Here is a 26238-nt window from a genome sequence, read left to right as displayed (position 1 = left end):
CAATAGCCGGAGCCGCAGCGCGCCTAGTCCGCTCCAGTGTGAAACGCGCTGTTAGCAGGCTGTTAGTGTGCACTTACACCTTCACACTCCGCGGTGTCATTCCGCGGGACTCCGGGTCGCATCTTCCTGGTGACCGCCGCCGAGCACGGCTCTCTCTGGTAACTGAATAGCCAGTGTAATCTGACACTTCAACTTGCCGTGCTCTACGGTAGTTGATTCAGTCACTCAGTCACACCGTCTTCGGAGCTCTCACTTCGGTCTTTGTGAAGTGGGGAGAACCACAGACAGGAGAGCACCGTAAACACGAGGTTTGGAGCAACGATACGCGGCTTTGCCTCTGAGGTCCGAGCTCAAAGTAAGTTTGGCGCCTGGTTGTGGGTTTTTTGTTGTTGTTGCAAAGCAGGCTTTTGAACGTGTGCGTGTGTGGGTTGCTTGAAGATGCGGGTTTGCCCTCCGCTGGACAGACACAACCTGCTAACAATAGGGTGACCTCCTATAAACCTCTGAGAGCCGCTGATGAACTCGTGTCGGGGGGTGGGTGGTGGGGGGGCAGATTGTGGCTGCTGAGCCCCCTTTTACGCAGCGTAACATCCAAACTGTACAGCTCCCGTAGACGAGCTGCGCTGGAGCGATATTGTCAGTGTAGAGCTCCTGCATGCTTCTTCCACTATAAAGGTGCGTGCATGTGTGTGAGGAAGGCAGGAATGTGGCTCAGTGATTGCGGCTCTGTGTGGGTGAGTGTCTAGTCTCGGTCGATCAGCTGATGGCTCGGTTGATGCTAAACTGTGAATGTGTGTCAGCTGTGTGCCCAGTGTGTCTGGGCTTGTTGACTATCTTCAAGGCTATTATCGGCTACCTGTTGTAATACAATTAGCAGGTATGTCCATATGCTGCTCTGCATGCAGTGCAGCCTCAGTGATTGTTGCCACCCTGAGGTGCGCTGATAACACTGATTGTGTTTTACTGAATCCTCACAGGGATCATTCAGAGATCAGTGGCCCCCACCATGAGGTCCACCTGGGGGCCCCTCTGACAATGCACATGTGATAATGATGTCCAACCTTGCTGTGCATATTTACACAACACCACCTGAAATGTTCATACACACCAGCAGTGCTACATTTGTGTGGCAGTGTGGATGAGCTGCTTGACTCTCTCTGCCTTTAGTCTGGCGGACCCTCCCGTTAAATTCCTCCCGTCTGCATGTGAGGCCAGCCGGGGCAGAGCGCAGCAGAGAGGGGGGGCTCATGGCGGGAGGAGGTGGTGGTGGAGGAGAAGAAGAAGAAGAAGAGGGAGGAGGTGGAGGCTGCCTCTCTTTCATTACTGTGCACCCTGCTACAGGACAGCTGAACTTTGAGAAGGCGGGGGATGAAAAGGAGTCTTTTATTCTGAAAGTACTAAAGCTCATCATCAGATCCTTTACTGCTATTGTAGAGTGGGAGTTTTGTGATGGCAGATGACATGGTCCCCTGCTAAAATTAAACATCAGAGACTTTAAACAGCCTCTGTGTTGGTTGCAGAAGTGTTGCATCGGATTGCAGGTGTTGGCGGCATTGTGTCCGCTCCCTTTATGCCGGTCGAGGAAAGTGTGTAAACAGATTTCTAGATGGGTGCACCCTCCAGTGTCTCCTTCCACGGTAATTTAAACTGGTGATGTAATGAAATTGTTTCCGCAGCAACACTTGTCACATTAATTAGTGCTGTGTTTTTTTTCCTATCCTTTGACAAACCAAAGGAGCATTAAGTCATTTCAGTAAAGCATGAAAAGAAGCCACATTCATTCAGAAGAGTGGGTTACCTGATAAATCGTGAAGGAAAGAGGGCAAGAAATTAAAGCCATCTGCAACTGTTTGAAACTTGGTGTGTGTGTGTGTGTGAGAGAGAGAGTTTTCTTTCCTTCTGTTGTCCCTCCTGGGGCCTCTCTACAACCAGCCAGCCAGGCTGCGATACAAGACAGAAGAGTGTCTGATTCACTAAGCAGGCTAAAGGCTGCAGTAGACTCACTTTGAAATCAAATTTGGGTGTTTTCAAAGGTTTTTTTTTTTCAAACATGGTGCTGGGTGCAAGAGCAAGCATGCTCAGTGTGCCAGAATGTGAGGAGGAATAATGAAATCATAGCAGAGACAGAAAGGCAACACATGCACTGGCAGGGCTAAACGTGTATCCGACAGTATGTTTGCTTCCCAGAAATACACAAGGAGACAGAATGTGGAGATTACTTGTGTCTTAACACAGTATTAGCTGATGTGGGCATTTTTATATTGATTAAAATATTTGTTGTTTTGATACTGATACAGCCTGTAATGTAGTGTGTCATTCTGTGTGTAATGTACAGTGGTAGAATGATGGGGTAGTTTGTTGCCACCTGTTACAGCAAAGATCATGACATGATGATGTCACACCTCTGATTGTGGTACGCGAGTGTTTTATGTTATGAATGCACACAGTGAGGCAGCATCAGCCTGAGCAAAGGTGTCATGAAGAAGGATGCATCTGTGTGAAAGGGGCTGGAACGGAGCAGACACTGTGTTGTTGCAGCGTTTAATACAGACTGATATTTTACTATCTCTGGCTGATGTTACTCTACCAGAAAACTGAACACTGCCAGCCATCCACGTGCCCGCTAACTACAAGGTCACCAACTGCACACAACACAGGGGAGTCATAACAGGGGCTGTGTGAAGATCTGACTTGCTGCCCGGCTCTGTTTATTTTTTAAAAAATAGCCATAGGTAAAAATAATCCTTGAAAATAACACAAGATTTCTTAAAAAAGAAGAAAATGTCTCAGTGTGGACTGTACATCATCTGATTACTGTGTTAGATATCTCTTCCGAGCGCACTTACCGTAGTGTAATACAATGACATACACATGCTGTGTCTGCATCTGCAAGAGAGAATAATCTCATCCTTACATTATCGAGGAACGTTAGCCCAAAGCTAACAAAATGGTAGCAATTTGGCTGTATTTTACTTACCTTTTTGCCACAATTAATTGTGTTGTGTTTTGTTTTAATCCAATACACTGGTATCAGACAGGAAAAAATGCAATGGGAACATCTTATCTGCAGCTTTTTAACAACATCTCCTTAGTATAATTTAGTGTTTTTTCAGTAGATCAGGCTGCAACAAGTTATATACCGTAAGAGATTCAAGTATCAAACACCTGCAACAGTTTTGTCAGTCTCACATGCTGATTATTCACAGAAAGAATCAAGGTGCATCCTCTCTTTGTAGCTCTGTGAAGCAAGTGAGGTAATGCTGATTAGAGTACATACAAAGAAAAACAACTAATTACTTGTGTCTGAGTAATTAGCTTTTTGTTAGTCAGCAATTTTAAGTTGCACAGTCTTTGCTGCTGTTTACTGTGTCGGCACACAGCTGCAGCCTGCTAAGTGCTTAAAACCTGGCGAATGCTAATCAATGTTTTGACAGCCTGACATTTCATCTAACTGTTCTTGTTGTTTGGAGGAGCAGCAGCACTGTGAAATACTTGCTGCCTGTTCACTTGACACGGATTCTTGTAGTCTGGCGTTGTCTCGCCATCAGCCTAAACCCACCCACTCGTGTCCAGAGCAGAAGTCAGGCTTTGTTGTTGTCTCTCTCCCTCTCTCTCTCTCCCTCTCTCTCTCTCTGTCTCTCTGTCTTTCTGTCTCAAATGCGGTTCAAACTTGGCAGTACTTCTCATCCAAACTCAGCCATTGTTTTTAAAGTGCCTATTTTGGTCTTTTTAATAAGGGAAAACTTGTGTTGCCTTGTAGCATTTTAAAGCGAATAAGGACTTAAAGTCAGTTATAACCTGAAATGTTTGGTTGGAGTTGAGGTTGTGCCCTTGTGTCAGACCCTTTAACTACTTCCTAAATGTTGTTATAATTCTACCCAAAAGTCTGCTGTTTTCAACTGAAGACCTGGTAATTGCAGTGTAACCAGTGCAGGGAAAAATAAGGCACCCAGCAGATGTAACTCATCCTGCTGACAGACTTGTGATGACATCAGTTCGGTGTATGAAGCCAACTGTGGACCAACACGAGGCGCCGGGGTACGAAAACCTCAATTCCACACGGCTGTCACCGCTCCCCTTCAAGCTGCAAACTGTGCGCTGTGGTTCGGCTTGTGGCTGAACTGCAGCATGGCTGGTTTGAACTCTTGAGGTGGTGAGGCCATTGCAAGTTCTTGAGTAAGGCAGTTAACCTCAAGCAGAGGAAGGCAGCATTGTTTGTCGACCAACTATAAAAACAGTGAAGCTGTGTGAAACAGTGCAGTGCTGCCATCTAACCTCAGCTAACTTTTCACCATCTCAAGCAATTACCCTCAGCTTAACCTCTTTAGGAACGTGTGCTCCACTTCTCACAAACTTTCAGTGAAGTTTAAACCGGTGGAAAACAAATGTAGTGTAGATTTTGTGTCTTTGCATTATCGGTTAGTGACAGATATGTGTTTAGTGTAGACAAAACACTAACTTAACTCCTGTTTCTGGAGAGTCGTCACTTCAACCTTGAGCAACATCAGGGGAGACGCACACTCCCTTCTAAGTGCTTTTTTTCCCCAAGACGAGAGTGAAATAGAGTGCAGAGAAGACGAGAGTAGTCGCCAGCCCGCCCCTGTCACTGTCTCATGCATGTTTGATTTAATGTTCTTTGAGAAATGAGTGCAGGAGGGGACGTCACAATGGCCATGTCCTGTTCCCATCCGTCGAGAAAACCGGGGGGGCCCTTGAATCATAAATGACACCCGGCCTCACCAGGAACAATATGAGAGTCGGAGCCCGCACAGGAGGAACAAAATGTTCCTTCTACCCATCCATCCCACCGCTGCCGCCTGCACTCAAGACTTCTCACCATCGCAAGCAATTACCCTCACTTTTTCTTTTCTTTTACTGCTGATGAAATCCTCACAGAGCCTGTCTCAGCTGTGTTGCTGAGACTGAGGGAAGAGGGGCAGCGATACAGAGGAAAAGAGATAGTATGTGTCTGAGTGAGTGGCGTTGGCGTGTGTCTGTTTGGCTTGTAAATCCTGTTTAAGCTAAACAAACTCATTGTCCTCATCCTCCAACTGTGTGCTCAGTGTGTGTTTGTGTGTGTGTGTGTTCCCCCCGTCTCCCTCCTCCTTTCTCCTCGTCTCCCTCTTCTTTCGAGTTGTAAGTACAGTCACTAATTAGTCCCCTCTCCCTCTTCATGCTGGGTCAGTGGGTTTACAGTTTCAGCACTGATCTGCTGTGTTTGCCTTGTCTCTCCTGATACCGGAGCATGCCTGCTAGCCTGCAGCCTCCTCCAAGAGGTCTTCACACCTTACACAGTGTCCCACATGGGTTCATTTGCCAGACAGCCACTCAGACTTGTGCTCAATCTCTGTCTCTCTCTCTCTATCATGCAGCTTCCCTTGAGTTCATGTCAGGTATTAGACTAATCAGTCCAGCAGAAAACTGCGCCCGCTGGGTTGAGTCAATAACTTGTTATGTTTTCAAACAACTGCACTGCAATTTGAGGAGGATTCCAGATGATATGAATTAATTTTAGATGCACTTTAGTTACCCTCTACGCAGCATGCTGCAAATCTTCCTAGCTTATAGGCTGTAATGAATCATTTTCTAAAGATAATGCACCACATGCTGTGTTTATAATATCATTTGTGCTATAAACAGTCTAGTCGGCACTGTTGTGAGCGCTGATGCTGATTTTCTGGTGGAGGTTTGCGTGGGAGTTGCCGAGTGATGGCAGAGATTCTATGAAGGCAGTCGAATTGTCTCCAACATGGCCTCCAGGGATACATACTTCCTTGTTTTCTGACAAAGTAAATTAACTAGGATTCACTAATGCAATGGGACAGCTTTTTATTCTTCGCCGACAATATCAGTTATAAGGGGGAGAGGGAGTCATGAATGGAACACCGATGCTTCAACACTCAAGGAGAGGAAGGGATGAAATGTGGTCACTATCACGGCTTTCATTGTTCTGTGCAGAGGCACATTTTGCACACACAAGGCTGGATGTGTGTACACTGGAAGTTCCAGTTTTGCTTTTGGTCTGTTAATGATGCCTATTGTGGTTGTTATGGAGAGCCCCTCAAATCATATTGGCAATGTAATCGCAAAGTGTTGCTGCCCTACTAAGGCTGCTTTCTTCCCACTTTTTCTTTGGACATTGCTTGCTGACAGAAAAAAAGTCTACTGTGTGCAGTGCGTTTGGCCGCTTGGTGCCCTCCCCTTTTCGTTTTGACACTGGCGGTTGAGCCAGGCGCTTTCCCAGGGTTCTAAGGACTGACATCCCTTTCATTTTCCCGCCTGGGCGGCTCAGATAAAGGGGCATATTTTAAACCTCTGTGTGGATACACCAACTGTAAAAGGAGACGGGGCTGGTGGGCCAGGGCTGAGCAGCAGCATTAACTTCACAGACACGGAGAGGAGAAGGGGGGGGTGATGAGGAGTGAAACAAATAAGGAGAAACAGAAAATTCAAAGTCCACATGATTAAACAGCAATGTATAATATATAGCTGGAAGTAGTATAGTTAGCTGCAGACCTGACTTTGCACCAAATATCACAAACATTATCTGCACTCACGCTGCAGATAAGTCATCTCTCCTGTTTATCACTGGTCTCTAACAGGGGCAGTGTGTCTCTCCACTGATTTAGTTTTTTTCCTTATAGTTCGTCCTCCCCAGCAAAACCAAAGCCACGGTGCAAGCTGTCGTTTATCATATCAGTAATGAGACCGGGGTAATCGTGTGTATTCCGGAGACAGCAATGAGACGCTGCTTGCTGCTTGCCAGGGATCAGCCTCTAAACAATGTTTATCATTGTCTCCTAGGGCTCTTTAATTATTTGGCAGACATTATTGACAAACCAACAAGGGCCTCTGTGCTTTAAGAATGCTGGCTTTTAGTATTCATAAACACGTGTGCTTAAAGATGTCTTGATTTTATCTACAAACGTAGTGTTTGTATTGTAGTTTAACTTTAATGTGTTTAAAGAAGAGTGTGTGTGTAGTTGGCATCTTTTGAGAATACACTGCATTATAAAATTCACATCTTATAACTATATATGATTAAATATTGAAGTAATATCTGTAAATTATGTAATGTAGCATTAAGCAGTGGCAGCTAAACGCTGTTAGCATCATGGTCATGCTAGCAACTTGTGTTATGTTTGTGTCCTTCAATAATACACTAACAAGTTAACATTCTTTTTAAAAAAATACTTTCTTTGTTTACATTTCCTCTGTGGGTTTCTGTTTAGGTTCAGAAGAAGCAATGGAACTTTTGTGCTCCTCTGTGTTCATCCTTACTTCCCATTTCTCCAGATTACATACATTATCAGCATGTAAGTTATTACACGTCTCAGCCATATTGTTTTCACAGCCTGCCTGCAGCTTTTTGTCTCGACTGAGTGGAAGCTGAATGACACTGTTAAAGACATGTGAGGACATCACAAGTTTCATGTCTGGCCCAGGGGGGAGGGGGTGGAGGGGGAAGGGGGGGGCAGCAGTGGCCACAGTTTGACACAGTCTCACCTGCAACATCTTGAGGCTGTTGCTTGATGAGGAGCAAGCTGACGTTGATGATGATGATGAAGTCCGCGCTGGTTAATAACAACAAAAGCAGAGGACAGACATGACTCTGAAATATGAATTAGGGCCAGCAGTGTGCTACCTACCCCCACACATGTACACACACACACTGGCTGATCCTCTTCTCCTTGTCATGTCTCTACAGCCATGTCTCCTTGGATATCAAATCGACATGATTGTATAACAAGAGGAGGAGTGTCTCATTGACGGTTGCATGAAATCACCTTTGCCGTGCTGTGGATATGTGCATGTTACCATGACGTGTGTGTGAGGAAGAGAGGGAAGTGGGGGTAGCAGCAGCAGCAGCAGCAGCAGCAGCGGCGGTGGCTTGGGGTGAGGTCCTGCCCTGATTTTCTCTGGAATTCCTTTGTTTTTGGAAGCCAGAAAGGGGGAAACTAAATCTGTGTAGCCTGAGGGTCTCTGCTCCTTGAGAGTTCTCTGCACACATCCCTTTGCTGCCATCTCTGATGGTTTTAGGGTTAGCTCTGTTTTCAAAGCTCAGAACAGCCAAGGTGTTTTTCACCTTCCAGGGAAAGGAGAAGGGGAGGAAAAAAAGGAGGACTGCACCAGGAAAGCTATCTCAGGCCTGGAGGGACCAATGCTGCTCAAACATAAATTTGCTCTGTGTTTCAGAGCAGCGGAAATGAAAGTCAAATGTAGATCCTGTCACTTAGGGTACAAATAATGAATATGGATGAAAACCAGAGGAGCAGAAAGAGCACCTATACTAAGGAAGAAAAGGTACAATGGTGTCACAGTATTTTTGTCTTTTGCAAATTAATAATCATTTTTAATTGTGTAAAAGTCAAAGGCTGCTGTAGAAGAGCTATCGACTGCTCCCGTAGGTTGAAAATTTCACCCCACATTCATGGCTCATTAAAGTTGATAAACTGTGGGTAATGGTGTTAAAATTGTACAAAGGTATCTCCATTTACTCTGTGCCACAAGTTTTCCGTGACCAGATCCTTATCTGGCGGGCTGTCGCTTTAAGTAACTAACTTCCACAAAGCAGAGCTTTTCCCTCTCGTTTGAAGGGGGCTCGTGTTGAGTGAGGAGGGAATTGAATAGGCTTGTTGCCCTGCCTCTATTGAGCCAACCTCATTCTTCCCTGTCCCCAGGAATGGCGGTGGTGGTGGTGGTGGTGGGGGCGGGGGTGCTGTAGAGAGGGGAGGTGGCAGGGGAAAGGGGAATAAGAGAACGGCTAGGAGGTCCGATCACGTGAGCAGTAATGGTGTTCGTGCTGGTCCCTTTCAGGCTGTCACAGTAAATCTGTTTGACTTGTCACTTTCTAAATCATTACGAAGGCTAAAAGCCTCTCTATTGGATTGTGGTGGAAGGAGGGAGGCAGCAGGTTTCCTTTGTGCCTTCTTGAAGATGATGATAATCAAGTTTGTTTCTGGCCATCCTGCTGTGAGGCTATAATTAGCTCCTTTCTTCTTTCTTCTCCTCTCATCATCTTATTTTTTTTGCATGTTGCTCCTCAGAACAGTGTGGAGGTCAGATAGTGCCTGGATTAACTATCTTATATAGTGTAAGATTCATAAAGGAGGCTGCTGTGTTTCCTCTGTACTGATACAGAGAGCACTAATGGTGATTTAGTGCATGTGGGCTCTCCTATTCCTCCCCCGGGTCATAAAGTAGCTGCTTGAGTTTGTCTAAACTTGTAGTTAGGCTCTCTGACCGAACTGGTTGCAGACTTGTCAGAAACATGACAGAGTGAATCTCGTCTCACTCTTGAAGTCTGCAGGACGTGATGTCCGAATTCCAACAGCAAACTCTCCTCCTCTCTTGTTTCTGTTTTTGCTTCTTCTGTGTCCTCACCCTCCTTCTCTCCCCCTTGCCATCCCCCCCTCACTTCTTTGCTGTGTGTGCCAGCAGCACTCATGCCTGGAACGGAGCGCCAGGGCAGACATCTGTCACACAGCGTCCCTGATCTGATCTGTGGCTCAAAGCATCAGGGTCACGAAGAGTAGCAGCCGCCAGTCCAGATACAGTGAGGAAACAATCTGAGAGCTCCATCTTCGTACTTTGGTCTCTTCTATGTTTCTTATTAAAATCTACATTGCACAAACAGTTAGGTATTAAGCTGTTTGTTGTGATCGTGTGGAGTGTCAGCCCTTTCGGACACTGGTTGCTGGTGTTTCGCGATGAAGCCGTTCCTTCCTCAGACTCTCAGGTGCAGCATGATTGACATGACGGAAGCTGGAGTTTTGTTAAACTGGATCTTTGTGCCTGGGGCAACAGCATTAACGACAAAACCAATGACAGAAGGAATAAAAGGGTGTTAATTGCAACTGCTCTGTTCTGTTAGAGGCGGAGTGTAACTATGAATTGACACACTCACAGTGTCTGCCAAGTTTGATACTTCACATACCTTCTCGAGAGATTAATGGCTGCATATTGATCCCACTTTTGACATTAATTGGTGTTGCTTTTTTCCCTCAAAACAGGTGTCAAGTGACAAGACCAGTAAACGCTTATGAGAGACTGTCATTTTTAAAGGACCATACCACTGTTTTTGCATGCACTCACATTGTATTTTATACTTTTACATACATTTTCTAGTACAAGACAAGATCCCATTTTTTTCTATGCCTCCACTAAATTATGATCCCTAACCTGCTTGCTAATCCAACATACAAAAGCATGGAGTATTTATTTGCCCTTACATGAAGTTTTTTTAGTATACTGATGCAGTTAACAAGAAGGTAAAACAAACAAAGAACTCCTCCTGCTTATTTGTAGATGCATCTGTGTTTACTCACTTGCATCTTGATTTGATTTTTCACACAGCTTGTCAAAGCAGTGCTTTTTCGGCTTTTTGACTGTTTGGACAATAGCTGCAATGATTGCAAATCCAGTGACATGCAATCGTCGTACACGTTGCATCCTTCGATGATCCGTCTTATTTTAGATTCAAGTCTTGACAGATTTTTTTTAGTTCAATTAAAGCCAAATAAAAAGTGTTTTTTGTAAACGGTTGTAGGACGACTTGTACGTAATGGAATCAACGTGCTAAACCACCAGTCTGACAATCAGAGCTGCCTCTTTGTTTTCACTTCTTGATTCTCTCTGACACTGTGGCTGTGAGGGAGAGGAAGGAGTTATTTTGCCCTAACAAATCATCGCTGTCGTATCTGTCCTGTCAACATCAATTTTAGTCGATGCGGCTGTGGTTAGCTGTGGCGGGTGTTGGGAGTAGTTGGACTAATGTTCAAAGAAGAAATGAACTGAAGATTACAATGACCAGTTTAGAAACAAGATAAGATTTTGTGCACATTTTTCTGTCTTTATATATATATATATATCTAATAAATTCTGGAAGACTGTAAAGCTTATATATTGTCGCTGAGGCAAACATTCAATCACTTAAAATATTGAGCATATGTGCAGCAGGTGAGAGGTCTCCAGACTCACAGGTATGCTCCTTTAAGATAAAGCAGTGGACCCATTTGATTACCTCAAAGCCTGTGGACCAGTTTTTTCCGAAAGCTCCCGAGTCACTGAATCTGAAGCTGCTTTGATTCTCCTCATCTCATGTGAGTCAGCAGAATCACAGAGTAAAAAGGCGAGCATGTGTGACAAGTAGATTAGTCCACTTTATTCCTGAGCCCATTCTCTTTCAAAACAAATATCTGAACATCTTGTTTACTTAGTATGAATCCTTGAGATGGAAATCGGGCTGAGATAAGATAAATGGCCGCCAGAGCTGTTATCTTTTGAAGGATAATTGACCTGCGCCACTTCATTGGCAGTAGCCCAAGTCCATGATTTGAATGTAAATACTTTTTGCAAGCAAGGCTGAAAATAAATGTTTATATATTGTCATTTCCAGAAGGTTAATTGACTGTTAATACACTGTACATAGTCTACTGTTTAGCACGCAGCCATTTAGCAGTAATGCTGCTGCTCTCCTCTGCACTGGTTTTAGATTAGAGCGGCTCATATGACCTGACACACTCATGGCCGCTGTACGCTCTAAAGACACTTTTAAAAAACTATCTACGCTGCAGATTTCAGATAGCATTTCACTAAGCAAATATTAACTGGCTGGCTCTGTGCATTAATTCAGTTCATTCGCAGTGCCACAGCCAAAGCTCACAGCGTGCTTACACTGTACAAATCAGTCTTTCAGTGGGTCGTGTTGGCACTGCCATAATGTATGTCATCACAGCAGTAATGAGACACATTATGACACGTATGCACATGTAGTTATAGGTTCTAGGATCTTAATTTGTTTAAATAATTTGTGATAACCTAAGTTTGAATATTTCAGATGATTTAAGTGTCTTGAGATGTTTTAGTGATGCAGTAAAAAGTAAAAAGTAGCACCAAATTAAACTACCATCTACTTTCTAACCTGTGTTAACCCTGTGTTTAGTACTAATTGGCTGATCTCAGCATGCTGACAGTCCTGACACATCAGTATCTTGCCCTTGCCTCTATGACTGTGATATATTGGCCAAAGCCCTGCTGATCCCTGATTGATCCATTTCACTTCTAAGCATTTTTGTAAATATGTCTCCTTCCTTCCTTAAGTAAAAGCCCTCTGCCCTCCATCCTAACCCCCTGAGGCATCCATCCTGCTCACTTTTGCACCTGAACTATTTAAGCTCAACTTCCCCAGCAGAATCCTCTTAGTGTCCTCTCTATGCAGCAGCCTTGAAAAGCTGTTTTATACTGACGACAGGCAAGGTCAGGCCAGTGAAATAGGATGGTGTGATTGTGTGGGTGGGGGGGTTTGTGTGAGAAAGAGGGATGAAGGGTGGCAGAAGGAGAAGAGGAGAAGAAGAGAGTGAAAGTGTGTGGCACTGCAGCTCTGGATAGTGTACCACCCGCTACTCAGCTGCAGCTACAAATCAAACAGAACCAAGTAAAGGCTGGCGCAGCGCCATGACACTGATCACTGGCACACAGAACGCTGTCAAAACCATCTTGATGGGTAATTAGGGATACTCTATCATTTCTGCTATCACTTATCCGCAGAGCTTACGTAGACTAACTGTGGCATCTGAGGCTGAGGGATTGTTTGAAAAATTGCTGCGAGGATATAAGTGCATGTTACAGAATGCACCTCGAGCTGTGTGGCGGACTCAGAGATAGGAGGCTGATCTTGGCTGATCCCTTAATGTCAGTCCAAAGCAGTAAACTCTAGCTGACTCCCGTGAGTGTATATGTGTGTGTGTTTGTGAATCTTTAGATCAACACACAGGGCCGTGTGTCACCTTGTGGTTGTTTTAAAGGTTAGCAGCAGTGTTACACTTCTTTGTGAGCATCGCTGATGCACATCGTGTCCTGTATGACTTTGAGCAGACAGGCCTTGCAGCTTTACAGACTGAGCTTTATACAGTTCTGTATGTACAGCAGAGAGATAAAATAATAATAAAAAAAAGCTTGTTGGCAAGCGATTTTCCCCTCTTGTGATTTAAACATTTAAAATGTTCCCATTAACCCTCATCACTCACACGAAGACCTCTGCTAAAATGCCTACTTTTACACTTGCGCTGTGAACAATTTTGCAATTTGTCCTGTTATTATCCTAATTTGCGCCAAGCGAAAATGAGAGAATAGGAGAGAACATTGTGTGCCCTTTGATTAAGTGGGTAGTTTGAATGTGGGTTCTCCACCTTCAAGAGAGATTTGATACTTGAGGGGTTGAAGTGTTTTTGATGGAAACTCCATTAATGATTGATAACAGGAGGAGAGCGGTTATCTTCCTGCTCCAGCAACATCAATTATTTAAAGCTCTCTCCTTGCATTTTGGTGGCACGTAAAAAAATATCTTGAAATCTGGAGTTGATAATTTTTTTGTCAAAGGAATAAGGGCTTTGCATTGATTTCTTAAAACTCTCTTTGTCTGTTGTGCATTTTTAAAGGTGCATACCTGCAGCAAGTAGCACATGTTTGATGATGTGCAGATCAAATGAAATAGGCCAAGATGTATAAAACACATTATGGCAGATTTATTTTTATTAATTGAGTGTAAATATGTGTAGAAGTGAAACAGTTTGGTCCGGGCTCTATGCTGCTCCCCTGTGCATCCTGAGATGGTTGTGTGCCGCATGATTTCTAATAGCCGGGATGATTCACTCTGTGTTTATGGTGAGAATCTTACAGACTCACGCCACATGTCGAGTATGATGTTGAAGGACTGAGTAGATGGTTGAAGTGATGCTGGAGATTCATGTCAGCCAGTGTATGAGTGCGTGTCAGTGCAGCAGTGGAAGTTCTCTCAGAGCTGAGTGCTGATTTGAGCGGCATCGAGGCGAGCTGACAGGCCTTCAGGCTTCTCTGTGTCATCGCCAAGGTTCCCATCAGTCCTTGCAGAGGGAATTCTCTCGGAAAGCACCGCCACACTTCCACACAGGAGACCTGATTAAGTCTTTATACTGCATGTGGCAGCCACAGTGCAGAGCATTCGGCCACTCTGCTTCAGACTGCTCTAAGGCTGCTTCCAGGCACGCTAGAGTAGATGGCTTCGTGAGGCTTCAAGTGGCGTGTGAAGCCTATCTCAGGCTAAGGTAATGATTATTGACTTCATACATGAAGAGAATGCCTGAAAGCACTTCTGTTGAATGCTGCTCTGTTTTTGCGTCATCTGAGTGACCCCGTTATTTGCTGGAGTAATTTATTGACTACAAATGGAGCCCTGCAGCACTGTGTCTGCATGGTTTTTATTTTAGGATGTGCCGACAAAATTATGGAATTAATGTGATGATAGCAGGTTGTAAAGATAGAACGGTGACGAATGAAAACGAACAAACAAGTGATAGCCGCCGTTATCTGCGCACTAATCGGTGTGTCTCATCTCGGCAGCTAGGTACCGCCTCCTGACCATCTTATGTCAACAGCGGTGTATTTACATAAGCTGTTTCCTGTTCAGTCCTCAGAGCACCAGCCAGTGGCGAGGCCGTGTGATTAGATTTACAGATGGAGATTAATGTGAACAGAGTTAATAGCACAAAGGCATAAATCACAAAGAAGAGGCTGGAAGCATTGTGCTTGACCTTTTGAATGGTGATAATGATGCTGCAGACAGATATGTTCCTACCAGGGCCTGAAAGGCCAGTGAGTCTGAGTTTAGACAACACCGTCATAACTGCAAAAACATGCATCTGTGGGGGCTAATACAGGGCCAGTAAACACTGTGGTGTGTAGTGACAGCATGCATGAAGCCTGTGTGCACCCATTGTAGTCTGATACCCAGCGCTAAGTGGGAAGTGAAACCTGTCTGTCTGTACCGTTTGTCCGTTGCCCTGTCTGTCCTTGCACCACAGAGCATCAGCAGGGTTATTAGAATGGCCCTATGGCTGTCACTGATAAGGCCTGTATGGGTTCTGTTGCCGCCACTGACAGCGCTGCCTGCTCGCCTGCCTGCCTGCCTGCCTGTCTGCCTGCCTGCGTGGCAAACACGAGTGGCCCTGGCCAGGGGGATTACTGCCTGCTGCCATTTCTGCTGATGCCTTTCTTTATGTTATCCTCTCCAGTCAGATGTGCTGCATTTGAATAACTTGGCTGATGTTGTAGAAATGGAACTCCTTGAAATCTTCACCTGCATACAAATGAAAGTGCAGAGACACAGAACACATATTTAGACCTTCTCGTTTTTTATTAGTCTCCATCTTTTCTCTTCCTTCTGCTAGTGGCCATAACTGGTTATTTACATGCTCTGTCACTTACTGGGAGGAGTGATGCTGATGGGTTAGAAGGCTCACTAATCCACTCTGCTGCTGTCATTAGAGAGAAGCAAACAGACTATTACCACCTCCTCCTCCCATGCTCACCATAAGCCTGCTTGAACCACACACACACACACACACACACACACACACACACACACACACACACACACACACACACACACACACTGTTGCATGCACACAGACACACTGCTCTGATGGAGAGTGCCTCTTGTTTCTTTAGCGCTGTTGAGTGGAGGCCTGCTTTGGTAATTGATCCTGTTTGGTACACGGGGGGTTGGTGGGTGGGGGTGGAGAAAGGCAGGGAGGCCCTACGTGTTGTCAGTTTGCTGCATTAATTTTTCAACCATGGCCAGTGAGGCTAAAGAGCGATGAGGAGGGGCCCATTGCAGAGCTCGCTGAGAGGAAACATACTGTACCTAATGCTGCCTACACTCATATTGCTGTTTATTCTAAAATAAGTTCTTCTCTGTGAGACTCAATTATTATTCAACTGATTCGTCTGCTCACTCGCAACCTCCTGCCGATGACAAATTTGTTTTTCCTCTGTCGCCTTTTTCTTCTGCGGTGCATAAAAAGCCTTCTGGTGGTTGTGTGACTTGTGTCTCTTTGTCTGGGTGTTTGTGCCTTCTTGTGGTGTACAGTATGTACGGCTGATAATATTAGACAGGCCTCACTCTGTGCTTTTTGATCCCAGCTCGAGGCTCTGGTTCCTGACTCACTGCTGATGATGTCAGCAAGCCAGCTGAGAAGAAGTGGGCAAGAAAGAAGGCATGAATACTCTGTTTTTGCTCGCTACTAATCCGTAGTAGAAAGTGCTATGACGGTATTACTTCTCCGTTCCTCATTGAACTTCCCCTGTGTGCGGTGTCAAACTACTCCAGTCCTATAATTAGTATCACAATGGCGGTCAGTAGCTGAAAAATAATTTTAATGTCCGTCAGAGTCACATCAGCAACACTTCCCTGAGTCATTAAGAGGTGCTCACAGCCACAGAGGACGTCACTGCTGACATTTGTTGCAGATATGAGTCATAATTCCTTGCTTTTATTTATTACTTCCCAAGCAATTTGAGCGTGGCACATTTCATTTAACGTCTCATGCTTGTCTTCTGCGACGACGCAGCAGCTCAGAGCCCCTCACAGATGTCATGCGGAGTGTCTAAAAATGCTTTGTGATGATGCAGTATGTAAAACACGCTGTGGGAGAGAGCTGCCTGGAGGCTACGAGGGAGTGAAGTCATGATCACTGGAGTCACTGCAACAAAGTCCTGCATTGTCAAAATGGGTCATATGCGGAAGACAAATTTCCCCTTCTTTACTTCACTTGGCAAACCCCACTTGCTTTGTCATGCTTTGATCCAAAAGACAAAAGACTTTAGGACAACACTAATATGGATAGACCTGAATATAATGACACTTCCTGAGTGTATTTCTAAAATCTGGCATCAGCAGTCAAGTAGTAAATGATACAAACATACACAAATGGACTGAAGTGGTGTTAAGGTATTTTTCCTCTGCAGGAACTTGAGGTGAAACAGACTTTTACAGGAAAAGCCCCCTTAATCAATCATGTGTGTCTCTTGTGGGGTTGGAATTCATGAGGTAATATATCAAAGTGCAAAGGGATTCGCTGGACTGATGAGGTAACATAAGTCAGTAATCATAACACGCAGTGATGCAAGGAATAATAAACAATGTCTGAATCTACTTGTTGACCAAAAGGTCAGATTTGAACACACACTGTGGTGCCCCCCTAAATTAGTCTGTGAGTTCCTGCAGTGGAAAAACATCTATTGTCAATCACAACTGGTTTGGGATTTCAGGTGTATGAGCTAATTTCTCCCTCTCTCTGTGTTGTGTATAAAACGTCTGGCAGTCATTTTTAGTATCTAGTATCCAGTAGAGATATGAATGTAAGAAAATTTGGAGTAAACCCTGCAAAGTCGTTAGAAATGGTAATTTCACACAGTCTTAGGTAATGATCTGGGACGTCCAAAAGCTTGATTTCTCCCTGTTTCAAGTGCCTATTTTGAAAACATTTTGTTTTACGTGGCAGAAACTGTTGAAGCAAAATAATGACTGTTTAACCTCAACATGGCAGCAAACCAAATGTTATAAAAGGCGTGGCAGAGACAGCCTGTGTGATTTACAGCCCTGTGTCGGGTCACACAGGTGAGAGTCATCTCTTTGCCTTCCTCTGTTTTGTCCAATCCAACAGGTGTGTTTTCTCTCCCAGGTTTGATCCCCCCCCTGCCCCCCCTCCCATCCTCTCACCCTCCTGCCAGCTTGGCTAGCCAGGACAGGCCTTATTCCACTCCAAAACCATGATTGCATTCTTGAGCTATTCCACCCCCTCCTTCAGAACAAGAGCCCTCCGCATCTCTCTCCCTTTCAAGTGGAGGCTGCCGGGCGCATTTCCCCTTTGAAGATGTAATCTTGGAAAACACAGAGACATCTCCGGGATTATCTTAAATGTCTTCAGTATGTCAACAACCTAGCCCTGTTGCAGTGCAGCTTTGGCCGTTTAAAGGGTCGGTTGTGATGACAGCCAAGGAAAATGCCGCACCGCAGAGGTAATAGCAGGGTCAACTCTGTTGACTCCATTCAGGGCCGAACTCCCACTGCTAACACTGGATGTTAACAGACACAATGAAATGATGTATTTCCCCATGTGGCAAGGCTGTGTTTGCAATCAAAGGTAATAGCAGGCAGCGGTGTGCTCAGTAACAGATGGTGTTAGTAGGTGAGGTTCATTTTATGTCATGGCATTTTCCAAAATGTTATGACAATCTGAACAGTGCAACATGTTAAGTAAGCATACACAATAAGATGAGAAGCATCGCTGAGTAGTCACAAGAGGGAAAGTTAGTATACACCAAATTAGAGGCACATAAGTGGGCGCTCCTTGAAAAGGATCTTGACTTTGTAATCATATCAGATGTTATCGGGGGGAGATTTTAGGAAGGGTAAGTGCTTGGAAACAAAATCAGAGAGAGGCTGCCTAGGGAACACGTTGTTATCATAATTACCTGCTGAGCGATGACTGCAGAACCGGTGTTGATGTTGACGCCGAGCTGCCCTCTTCTCTTTCCGACAAGGCTGTCTTGTGTGTGTGGGCTGCTGCCTGCTTCCACATCTCTTTGTGCTCGGTTCTATGAGTGTTTTTCTTCTCTCTCTCTCTCTCTCTCTCTCTCCCTCTCTCTTTAGCCAGGAACACAGACTGCAGACCAAAAAAACGCAAATATTGTTTTGGTGAGATCAGGCTCAATGATTGAGGACGGACTTGCGTCAGTGTGTACGTGCGGGTGGCTGGCAAGCTTCAGGGTTGCTCCCAGGAGCCGAGTCGAACCCAAGACCTCACCTTCTCTGTGTCAAACAACAGACTACTGCTTTTTTTTCTTTATTATTTCAAATGATCTGTTTGAATGAAATGCAGCCTGGCCTTCTCACTGCTGGCATTTAAACAGGAGGAAATAACAGATGATGATATCACAGTGTGAGAGAGAGTGAAAGAGAGGGAGAGACCACTCAAGGAGAAGAAACGCTTGACCTGTTTGTTTTGGGAAAATGGTATTCCTCTGCTAATTTCCTCCTGATAAGTATCTGACAGCTCATAGTAAAGTGTTTTATCTTTACTGGAGGAAAATGGCTTCTCTCGCTCACAGTGCAAATCGATTTCAGAGACTCTGCTGCTGCTGCTTTAAATTGCATTCTCTGGTTTTTAAGAGTTCCTGTATTTGCATAGAGGTAATCAATTACATATATTAGCCTGCTGCTTTTAGCTTGACATGGACTTTCTCCCTCCTACATTCTCCTTTGCTCCTCTCCAGACGCAAAACCTTGCTCTTTTGCTCTTCCCCCCTAACATCATTGACTGCTGTTTGCTGTGCTGGGGGCATTGATTTTTACTGCTCCGCCTCTCTCTCTGGTTTAACAGTTGATGAGTTGTGTTAAGACACCCAGGGACAGCCCTGCCTGTTTTAAGGAGATGAGGCTGGCTTTTATAGCCCTGCTGCTTCCTCAGCCTTGGATGATAAGGTGTGTGTGTGTCTATATGTGTGCACATGTCTGCATGAGTTGAGCAGCCACTAGAGACAAGGATCCCCCCCCCCCCACACACCCAGGAAGCTAAAGTAAACGTTGTGGTGTTAAGAGCTTTTAGCAGGCAAACTATGAGGCTTTGTCATCTCCAGCATTTGAATGACTTTAAAGACTTTACAGAAAATTGGTTTATCTCAGTCAATGAACAACCACACTATCAGAAGTGCTGATTATGAAACAGGTGATGAGTGGAGAGTAGACACAGAGTTTAGATTCACAGGTGTCAAGAATTTTTAGTCTCTCATGGAGACCTACAACCCCCGACAGCCCACACACGCACGCACACACACACACTCAGAAGTCATGGATACAGACACAAACCTCATTTAACACGATTAGTCTCTTTGAGGATTTTACTGCAGCCTCTTATATCCTGGATGAAAGAGTTCACACTTCTGACAGGAGAATGGGGGGAGGTTGGGTGGGGGTGGGGAGCAGGAGTCTGCAGAAGCTACTATGAAGCACTCACTGCAATATTCACCACGTTATTAAGGAACACGTTGCTTTTGTACCACATTGCTCTCAACACCAGCTGTAGTGAGCTGCTCAAGTGGTAGCAATTTTCTTGCAGGCTTGTGTCTCTCGTGCAGTATTACAAGTGAAATTCGATTGCAGATCTCCATGTTCTAGTGCATTTAGTTTCTCATAAACGTTTGCATTCTTCGCTGATTGCTCCCCGGCAGTGTGCAGAAATCCACTGCCATATCAGTATTTAGCTCTCTGGGACAGGAAGCCTAATGTCATTGTGGGATATGAGGAAAAACATTTGCCCTGCGTTGCTCTTAAACTGGAATCTAATCTCACCTCCACTGTAATAAAACCAGGTTGTTTTTTTTTCCACCAATCAAAGATAAACATGGCCGTCTTGTGTGTCTGTTAAATTTAAAATTTAAAAAGATGCAGTTTTCAGAGCTTAATGTATGGCTGCCATAACAATGTAATATTATAATCTCTTTACAGACTCACCACACACAGGTTTTTAAGAGGGTCCATCGGTGCGTGTTATAGCTGGGTAATATCTACCTAATAGGCTTACCTGTCAGCAGTGTGTGGGACGTAGACCCTGTAAATCACATTTGTCTGCGGCACCTGCTCGCCTCCCCGCGTATTTATGGGTTTCTCCTCCGCCTTGTCCTCTTCTTTTTTGGCCTCTGTCCAAAATCAACCCCCTCTACCCACATAATGTTCTTCAGTATGTTCCCTTCTTCTCATGGATTAATTGAACGAGCAGGTGTTATGATGTATGAGGGGCCCCCTGTTCCATTCGTATACTCCCTCCTTTTTAAACCATGTGTGTGATGTGTTCTGTCTCAGTAAGAGATATTTTAAAGTATTTAATTTCAAAGATACTTTTTATTACAGGTATTTCTGATGTGAGAAAATCCGCTCAGTGTGGCATATTTTCTTGACTCGTGGACTGAGATGCACACATGGCAAAGACATGCTAAAACAATTTACCCTTTGTTCCAGTAAATTTGGCATCAGATATTCTCACTTCCCTTTTCTTGTTGGTTGAGCCTCACTCACCAAATTAACTTTAACTCTGATTAGAAGTGCCCAGTTAAACTGTACCTCTCCGGCAGTCCCACTCCGGCAGCCAGAATCTTACTTGCTTCAGTGTGTGGTTGTAAGTAAAGAAACAAAGTGTGACAGAAGAATTGTGTGAATTGTGAATCTTCCTGGGGGACTGATGTGTCACTTTAGACTTTAAACTTTTGTATCCTGTAGATCTGAAGAAAGCTGTAGATAACTCACCATTATGTTATTTGAACCACAAAAAGACATTTTTTTTAGTTTGGTCTAGTGTTGACAGTAGATGAGTCTTTTTTACACACATAATTTTGTTTTTAGTACTATTGCCATACATCCCTCAAACTGAATGAATGAATGAGAGTAGATTTCAGCTGTTGTCCAGATGCTAGCCTAATTCTAAAACCTGTATGTGTCCGTTTGTGTGTGTTCTGGTCCTGGGTTTGTATCAGCCTGCAGTGGAGCAGTAAGAAGAGACTAAGCGAGTTGTATTAAGACAGTGAATCTCACTGCTCTACATATAAGGGACTCAGGATGAGGGCTGACCAAGCACCAGGATGCTGATAACCTTTAGGAAGGACATTGTTCCTGTGTGGTGGGGGGGGTGGGGTCGTGTGTGTGTGTGTGAGTGTGAGTGTAGCGGGGTTTTACACAGGACTGCTGCAGTATGGACACACCGTAGTGTGATTGGTGGTGCAGTTGTTCATTGGTTCATTGGCTCTCGGGCAGGGTTAGGAGGTAGAGTAAATGGGGCAGTATAGCAAACTCCCTTATGGCCTCCTGCATACATTTTTCAACAGTGGGGTGTATTTCTCTGTGATACATTTGTCCTCTGTATGAACCAGGCTCTCCCTGGCATTCCATTAAAAGAACTTTAACAGCCTTTTTATTCTGTCTTCCTTCCCCTCAGATCACCACTTACAAAGAGGTCAGCAAGGGACCGCTCGTGAGGAATACATGAAGGGTGGGGTGGGGGAGGGGGTGGCGACCACAGCGGCAGTACCACCGAGGTCAAAGTTCACACAGGTAAACTGATCTACCATTTTAATCCACAGCTTGTTGATTGTACACGGCACGCTCTCTGGTTTAGTCTGTTTTCCCTGACTTGAAGCAGACTTGTCACATAAAGGCGAAGTAAGGGAGTAATGGGGCTGGTTTTGATTGGACCCTCCTGGGCTGGCGGCCGGGGAGGAACTGGGAACTGAGCAGTCTGCAGCTGCTGTTTATGAGGAGCTGTGCAGGATCCCTTTTGGCTTGGACTAAAAAAAAATCCAGCCAGACCCCGCCGAGAGGCCTGTGGCCAGTGTCAATACTTGGAAAAATGAACAAAACCATGACGCTATGACTCAAAAGCCTTTTTCTCTTGTTTCTGTAGGCAGATGCCTGACTGAGGATCAGGAAAAAGATAGTGTGTGCATTTAAGCCTCTGCAGGCACAACTCCATGTTTACTTTGTTTGAATTATAAAGTGAATGTCAGCACTTTGTTCCACCTCTTTCAGTGGACCACATAGGATGGTTAGTGTAGAGAAATACACACAGTGGTCAATATCATGGAGCACATAGCTTGTCTGTCAAATTTTCCATGAATTGCCATTGCTACTTGCTATCTCTCAGCAGCTTCAAATTTGTTGATGGCTTTTTGTTCTCATGGTGGTCATTTGGAAGGATCTGTGTCTCTGTTAAGGTTACCGTTCAAAGATCTGCTGTGTGTTTTTGTGCGTCAGTCATTTTTAAAGCACACTCTCTATTTGCCTTTCCTCCTGTATTCTATGCTACCAGGGATTAAGAAGGATGACTGGGGGGGCTTTGGAGAATGGTGAGGGCAGATCAGGGAACAAATAAATAAATAAAGTGATAGTTAATCTTCCTTAGAGGGCTGTGTGTGTGTGAATGCTGAGCAATGGCACTGCTCGGGAGCATCTGCCCTACACACAAACAGTCACGTATGCACATATAGGCGGACACAGATACTGCGCACACATGCGCGACTAGCAGGGATCAACGGAAAAGGGATCAAGATTAGGACGTGGACTTACAGTACTGAAAGTGACAGGTTTAGCACACACACACACACGCACACTGAAAGGGTTACGAGCAGCACAAGTGTGTATAGGAGAAAAAAGCTGTGATGTGACAGCACATTACTGCAGAAACATGAAAGTATAGGAAGACAAGTTTTACTGCTTTTCTCTGCTGCTGTCGCACTGTATTCATGTCACCTGGTGCCCATAGACTCATCATATCTGTTCCTTTTTATCCTCCTCCTCCTCCTCCTCTCACATTAACACATAACAGTGTGCACCAACAGTTGATCAAACAACTGTGCAGTTGAGGAAGAATTTGGCCAGACAGCCAGCCAGGATGAGTAATCCAGAGCTTTTGGCTTAATTTGTTTAGAAAGACTATCATTGCTGCAAACATGTTACAGACTGTTGCTGTTTACACAGAAGAATTTTCCCCTGTAGCTTTAACTGGATGCATTGTTAATGTTGGTGTAGTGGTTGCTGACACACAGTGTGCCCGTTGGGAGACAATGAAGTTGAGATTGGGGTTTAGTGGACTTCTTCGGCATATAGTGGCCACATAAAGGTGTCAGAGGGTTACAGCTTTTATATATATTTCCTCTCTGTTTATATGATGCACAGAAGGACAGAGGAGGACAGAGCAGCAGTGTGTACATACAGTACTTTGCACATGTGTGTATTTTTATCCTTGCCGCTGATACTCATTTTGGTTCATTGTCTTACAGCCCATTTCTTTCTCACACACACACTTGGATTGTGTGGTACACCTCACAAACAAGCAGAGGTATAAAGTGGTGAGAGTGGGAGGATGAGAGAGAGAGAACATTGTTTTCTCCTTTCCAGCTTAGGGACAGAGCAGAACGGGTTGTGTGAGGATACTTGCTATCCTTAACAATGTCTAACACCGCCTCAGGGCCACCTCTTCTTCTTCTGTGGTGCAGCGGAGAGCTGTGTGGAGCAGGGGGAGTTGTAACATGCACATTCTTTAGCGTCAGGTGGCTTTCCTGGTACTCTGTAATACCAAGAGTATCTTGGTATTATGATCAGTGCAATTACTTTGACTGTAAAAGTTTTACTTTCCTCTTTGAACATACTGATGACTTTTCCTGATAGAATTAAACTTTTGGCTTTTTTTTGTGGGGCGTCTGTATTACCTATATTCAGTGTGTTACCAATGCCTATTCAGAAAACAGATGCTCCAGTTATGAACACAAAGTGTCTCCTTTTGTTGACGGTTCTTCCACATGTGAGTGTCCTTCGGCAATGCCCTGATCCATGTGGAACATGAGGTCCTGACATGGTTGCTCTTTTTCCACTCTTTGCATACACATCGGTGTGTATGAATCAGCAGCATTATGAAGCCGAATGTAAACAAAAGTGTCTATTTTCACATGCTGTGTTGACGTTAACATGTCACAAGACTTCAGGCAATAAAATTCTCCCCGTTCATTAAAATACACCAAAATAAAGAAAATTATTATAAGCAGTAAAGTCTAATCCATGTTGTCAGAAACCACAGTTTTCCTTGTCTTGAAATGCAAGTATAATCTGCAATGACATCACTCCGGTAGGCCGCCATCTTTGTGTGCCGGTCGGTCCATTATGTTATCCATCACAGAGTCTCTCTGTCTGGCATTGTCAATTACCCAGAGGAAAACAACATTAAAGGCCTGAATGGGACACGGAGCAGTGGCAGGCCTGACATGGCTGTGTTATATGATTACACAACCTGTTGGCTGTCCGCCTGTCAAGTGTCTCCTGACTCTGATGAATGGCTGTAATATGCCGCGCATCACAACACAACACGCCACGCCACACACTCATTAATGACTTCTCATAATGGCTAGGACGCTCCTCCAGTGCTGCAGCAGGCTTCACAGAGAGAGAGAAAGAGAGAGAGAGAGGAAGGGGTGGTAGTTGTAGCACGAGATTGAGAAATGGCGTTCATGAATACACCAACCTTGTCCCAGTAAACAAAAGAAACATGGTGTCCTCATTTGAATAATTTCACAAATGGCATGGCAAGATGCCAGCCTCGCAGTTACACGTAACTCTCTGTGAATGAACGAAGGCTGACAGGAATAGAATGAAACACACACACACACACACACACACACACACACACACCACAGCGAGATGTAAGAATTATGATTTTTAAGCGTGACACATATGTTTCTCAATTAGATACATTCTTGTCCATCTGTGGCCTATTTGCATAGATTATCAAACATTTGCAGAGCGATGCCAGTGTGTGGGAACGTCACAATAGAGACGCTTGAAGAAAGAAAGGAGATTGAATCTGTCGTCTGTTGGATGCCATATGAAGCCGAGCTGATTGCTCTTTCTTTCAGTGAATTAGGAGACATGCTACCCCAGATCCTCCAAAACACTTGACTCTCAGCTGTAACAAACACATCTGATTCTCATAGAGACACTGCTCTGAGAGGTTTAGAATTTAAAGGTTGAATATCATTCTGAATGAGGTATTTTATATTGAGGGAGATGTTGTGTAGCAATATCTGTGTGGAAACAAAGGAAAAAACAGCTTTTCACAAAGTGTACCAGCCGTGAAGAGGTTATCTAAATCCTACATAACCTTAAGGTGGCTCTGAATCTGTCTGACTTTTAGTGTGTAATGCTTACTGGGGAAAACGTCACATTCCAGGAGCACCATTGATAAGCACATTCTTGCTCTCTGTTTGACAGCTCTGTGCTGGATATACCGCGCCTCCGCTTTGTCTTGTCATATACTTTGTGTCAGCTCACATTAAAGTCAGTATTTTTTATAGAAAAAGACACAGATGTTAAAGAGATTTTCAATTTTTACCTTGCTCAGATGTGGCAGCATTTTCAGGCATGATGCTGTGGAGGAAACTGTGCTGCACCTGCAGTGTGTGTGTGTGTGTGAGAGAGAGGGAGACAGACAGAGAGAGAATGGGAGAGAGAGACAATCTGTCTGAATATTTTCTATCTGTGCCTGTGTTAGTGTATGTGTTCCCTCTCACAGCTTGAATTTCTCAGTTTGAAATGCAACACCTGCAGATGTGTCTTGTAAACTGCAGCCGCCAGCTTCTATTCCATTCAGCGGGGACCATTGAAACAAAGCAATTAAAGCAGCTCTCTTCATGGGGTGAAGATTTGGTACTTGGGTGTGCCTGCCTTTACATGAGCAATTTGTTTCCATTGTTTAAATCTTTGAATTGAACATGTAATAGGACAGCCTCACGCCAATCACAACACTGGCATGTTCACGTGTGTGTTTAAATATGGAAGTCAGAGGTCACTGACAACCTGTTGACACAGTGCAGATTTATGCA

At 44.5% G+C, this 26238-nt stretch overlaps 1 protein-coding gene across 4 annotated transcripts in view; it reads left to right on the top strand.

Annotated features, from left to right (window-relative positions):
- The first annotated feature begins 207 nt into the window (after positions 1-207).
- The window catches only part of LOC114447103 (zinc finger MIZ domain-containing protein 1-like), an 83829-nt gene continuing 57798 nt past the window's right edge, over positions 208-26238 (top strand). For 3 of the 4 annotated variants that reach the window (XM_028423163.1, XM_028423164.1, XM_028423161.1), the window contains exons 1-2: positions 208-355; positions 21807-21922. The gene's annotated coding sequence lies outside the window, so the exon portion shown is untranslated. The remainder of the gene's footprint in view (positions 356-21806; positions 21923-26238) is intronic. The other variant, XM_028423162.1, reaches the window with a different exon arrangement.

The sequence above is a fragment of the Parambassis ranga genome, chromosome 15, assembly GCF_900634625.1.
Source record: "Parambassis ranga chromosome 15, fParRan2.1, whole genome shotgun sequence".
Taxonomy (NCBI): Eukaryota; Metazoa; Chordata; class Actinopteri; family Ambassidae; genus Parambassis; species Parambassis ranga.
This window is presented reverse-complemented; position numbering and strand designations above follow the sequence as displayed.